Source organism: Ruditapes philippinarum, unplaced genomic scaffold (genome assembly GCF_026571515.1).
Source record: "Ruditapes philippinarum isolate M1 unplaced genomic scaffold, ASM2657151v2 ctg2642_1_1_1_1, whole genome shotgun sequence".
NCBI classification, from domain to species: domain Eukaryota; kingdom Metazoa; phylum Mollusca; class Bivalvia; order Venerida; family Veneridae; genus Ruditapes; species Ruditapes philippinarum.
Genome location: NW_026864559.1, coordinates 98131 through 103019, shown reverse-complemented (window position 1 = coordinate 103019; position 4889 = coordinate 98131). Strand labels below are relative to the sequence as shown.

Here is a 4889-nt window from a genome sequence, read left to right as displayed (position 1 = left end):
AAAAGTGTTTCCCCTTTTTTGATTTGTCGTGCTATATATTCAACTTCAGAAAGCCACATGTTGTTTCAAAAATTGAAAAAAAAGTGACTGGATTTGAGAAAAAAAACGGAATTCCTAAAGAAATCACAAAACGGCAAAATTAGTAATGTTGGAGGATTGGTTTGCTCGAGCCTGTTCATGAACGATAGTAGTAAATACTACCTACCGTCCACTTCTCCCTATAAACAATTTCAGTTTTGTTTATAGATTTAAGTTGTTCAAACATTTTTCGTTCAAAGGAATCTTCCCTCACATTGGAGAGAAATTGAACCCTTGACGTGGCGTGTCTTTACGTTGCAATAATTTAGCAACCAATCACGCGCAATTTTTCTTCCGTATCAGCTCTCTTACGCGTAAAATTTGCTTAAAGGTTAACAACTATAGAGCTCAAATATTAAAGCTTACATATTCTAAATCGTGCTCCTTTAGTGTGTGTTTGGTATTAAGATGATATTAAAGTAAGTGTTTCATTTATTATTAAACATATTAATAAAATGTTATTAAAAAGATTCCCTCTAAAGATTTTAAAATGTTTTGTCTGAAACTATTACATACAAAAATGCTTCAGGAAAATCCTGCTAAGTTAATAAACAACCCTGGAATATTGTTTGCATTAAATCCACATACATTATTGTGAGTTTAACTCTTAACGAAGGTATTTAAAAGGCCGCGTTTCTGTCTTTACACTAAGTATCGACTTCAGTTGTCTTGGATATTTTGGTAAGTACTTTTGTTGTTTAATTTTCACGCACATTTTAAATCTGTCCGCAGCTGAAAAAGCTGAACTCAAAAAGATAACAAAAATACCATTTCAAAATCTTTCTTCAAATACATATTGTTGAAAGAAGTGGTAATGACCCTTAAAAAGTTCTCATTGTTACATTATCACACTAAAAAATAAACAATTTCTTTTTGTTCTTTTTTTTTATTTATAGTAAATAGTTTCTTTTGTTATACTACAGAATTCTTTCTAGTACCATGTGATTGTACAGGACAATATCGCGATTTTTGGTACGGAACGTACGGAATCCGGAATCGTATCAAACTTAAAGTGAAACGATTAACTGCTGTCATTATGATATTTGTAGTAATTTGTGGAACTAAGATTATGATTAATTAATTATATCATATATTTGACGACAAAATTATTGATTTAAACATTAGCTGAAAAAAATAAAGGGACCTTCTTAATGTGGAAAATTAATAAATATGAAACTGGCCATACCCGATACTGGAGTCTTTCCGGATCACTTTTGTGACACGTGACCATGTTACATGAGTTACCTTCTCCTCTTAAATTAGTCACAGTGTTACATGTAGTAAAGAAGTAGATTATGCAAAGAAAAAAACACGATATATTGACGCTTTTGCAACATTCTTTCTTGAATTATAATAAAAGTTATAATAGATTTACATGTTGAACTTAACTTGATCAGTATTTACCGTTCAATTAGATTTATATTTCTTTTTTTTTTTATTTGTCCATCTGTAAAATCAGTGGCTTTATTGCTACCTGCGAATTTAACAACATGCTACAGATTTGGTTATTTGTATTTAATGTCCATTTTCATTTGGAATGAATGCTTCACTATACATTTTATAGATAATACATGTGAATTTTGCTCACAATTTCAAGTAACGTTGCTCAAAGTTCAATACTGTTTTAAAGATTATTTTCCGCATGTGTTTTGATCATTGTGGGTTCAAATCCCGGCGTTATTTTATGCGAAGAGGCTTTCAATATAGCTTACTCGATGTCAATTGTTCTTCTCGTTCGTGCCTGATAATCGATATTTTGAATCAAGAAAATAATTAGCTCTTACACTGAAAATAAAACAACTTAATGTAAGATAGGCCTTATCCAGTACCATTTTGTATTGATTTTATCGTGTTTTGTTGTTGCTTTTTTATCTCTTCTGATGAGAAACAACGCTTTGATATAGCTTGAAACAGCACAATCATGCTGCATAAGCAATTTAGTTTGAAAATACTCTAAAAGCGCACATACCTTTCTTTAGGTTACAAGGGGGTCATACGATGCGCGTATCAAAATTTTAAAAAAATCTCAACAAAAGGGAAGAGTTCTGTTAAGACTCACACAAAAAGTAAGGACATTTTCTTTGCAAAAAGAATTAAATTCCGATCTTTTCTGATTGTTTTACATGACTCTTTTTTGTTCAGAATACCGGTAGGTAAAGTGTTGGCGGTAGCACAATTTTATGGATGCGCACGCATCGTATGACCCCCTTGAGTAATTCTAGCCTGATTGTCGATTGCTTTTCTAAGGCGAGAAAAGGCACTTACGGAACTCAGAACATATCAAATATATATTTACATTTTATTTACATTTGCATTTTAGGTTTTTAGTAAAGATGATATGAATTTTAACTCTTTCTGTGTGAATGCCTGCGATGGTGAGTGCGCGCGTGTGTGTGAGAGAATATATTCGGTTTGAATTTGTAGAAAGATGCGTAGAAAGAGTGTTGTGCTTTATATGATAAGCAAAACTGGTGTCCGTAGAATACACACGGCTTTTATCGTATAATATTGCGAAATTGATTGAACTGCTTTTGTTGATACAAACATTTATTACGTGAATAAAAGCGTGAATAAAAGACTCATACAAAAGCACATTTAAACAGTTGTTTACCTTTATTCCAGTTAAGTTACAAAAGTACACTTAATGTTATTAACTCGCTTTTCTAAATGTTTTGGATGTTCTTTTTCAGGTAAAGAAAAAAAATAAGAATGCAACAATACATTAAAATTGCTCTCCTGCTTTGTCTTATTGGATTAGCTCTAGGAAATGTTGCAGAGTACAACGAGCGAGCCAGTTACAGGCCGACTATGATCAAACGGGATATGTTCAGGCCGACTATGATCAAACGGGATATGTTCAGGCCGACTATGATCAAACGGGATATGTTCAGGCCGACTATGATCAAACGGGATATGTTCAGACCGATTATGATCAAACGGGATATGTTCAGGCCGACTATGATCAAACGGGATATGTTCAGGCCACCTATGATCAAACGGGATATGTTCAGGCCGCTTATGATCAAACGGGGTATTTTCAGGCCAACTATGATCAAACGAGGTATTTACAGGCCGACTATGATCAAACGAGGAGACGTACAAAGGTTTAAAGATTAAGTGGAATATCTTAATTGGATTTTATCGAAATGAAACAAACATTTTTGCTTTCTACTTGATATGTATGCTTACTATCAAATATATTCAAAGATGTCCGTAATATCGATTTTTTTTAAATAATGAACGAATACCGAGTTAAACAGATCAATTTCAATACCTAAAGATGGAAACTTATTAAATTTAAGAAACGTTTACAAATATATTCATACTGTAGTGAACATAAATTTTTTATCCATAACCATACAGAAAAAATAACAAGAAGACAAACTATGTTAAACATCAATGGGTGCGGCTGGGAAAAACAATTGATTAAAAAATGTTAAACAAATTTTATGAGCGTTAATATTGAATATCGTAAAAATTTTATTTTTATGTTTGGCACCAACTTCACGTTCTAAATGGGTAATATTGGATAGATGGGATGGGTTCCTATGTAATAGTATGAGCATAAGGATGACTTTGATCGAAATTAAAAGAAGAAATTTAGCCAAAATGCAATACAAAATTACATAATAAATATTTCAAAAAAAAAATAGTAAAAAAAAATCAATGGTAATAACAAACCTTTTCTTTTACCATTTACAGCAACCTCCAACAGGCAAAAAGATCACCATTTATTCCAATTCAATGGAAAATACCAAAATAAAGACAAAAATGACCAGATGTCGTAGAATTGTTATTTGTGGAGCATGCACATTGATTAATTAATAAAGTATTTAATGAAATTAATGATGTTGGTGTTGTTGTTTTTTTTCATTTACGATACACAGGTCTGGGAATCGTTTCCTACAAAATGTTTTTTTTTTTTTTTTTTTTTTTTTTTTTTGCTAATGGAAATAGTTACTTTTGTTATACAACATAATTCTTTCTAGTACTAGTGATTGAACAGGAAAATATCGCGATCTCTAGCCCGGAACGTACGAAATTAGGAATCGTATCAAACTTAGGGGGAAACGATTAACTGCTGATCTTTTGTTATTTGTAGTAATTTGTGCCACTAAGATCATGATTAATTAATTATATCGTATATTTGATGTCAAATTTATTGATTTAAAGTTTAGCTGGAAAAAATATAGAGGCCTTTTAAATGACGACAATTAATATATGATACCGGGCATACCCGATACGGGGATCTTTCTGGATCACTGTTTTGACACGTGACCATGTTACAAGAATTATTTTCTTCTATTTATATTGGCCACTGTGTTAATAACAAAGTATATTATGCAAAGGAAAAACACGATATATTGACGCTTTGGCAACATTCTTTCTTGGATTAAGATATCAGTTATTATGGATTTACATGTTGAACTGAACTTGATCAGTATGTACCGTACACTTAAATTTATACATATTTTATTTTTCATTTGTATATCTTTAGGTTCAGTGGCCTTTTTTGCTACCTGCGAGTTAAAAATCATGCTACATATTTGAATATTTGTATTTAATGCTTATTTGATTTGAAATTAATCTTTCACAATATATTAAATAGATAAACATGTGAATTTTGCTTGCAATTTCAAGTAACGTTCCTCAAAGTTTAATATTGTTTTTTAAGATTATTTTCCGCATGAATTTTGAAGTATGAGGTATCTGATCTTAAGAATCGGGTACAGGTGTATCATCTGCCAAATGATTAAAATTTTGACTTAAACTGGTTGCCCCTTACCATTGTGGGTTCAAAATCCCGGCGT

The 4889-nt window shown here is 31.6% G+C and overlaps 1 long non-coding RNA gene across 1 annotated transcript; it reads left to right on the top strand.

Moving 5' to 3' along the window:
- The first annotated feature begins 697 nt into the window (after positions 1-697).
- On the top strand, positions 698-3920 carry LOC132726062 (uncharacterized). Its single transcript, XR_009625141.1, has 3 exons — positions 698-759; positions 2769-3182; positions 3781-3920. It is a non-coding gene; the product is annotated as an uncharacterized LOC132726062 (long non-coding RNA).
- The last annotated feature ends 969 nt before the right edge of the window (positions 3921-4889 follow it).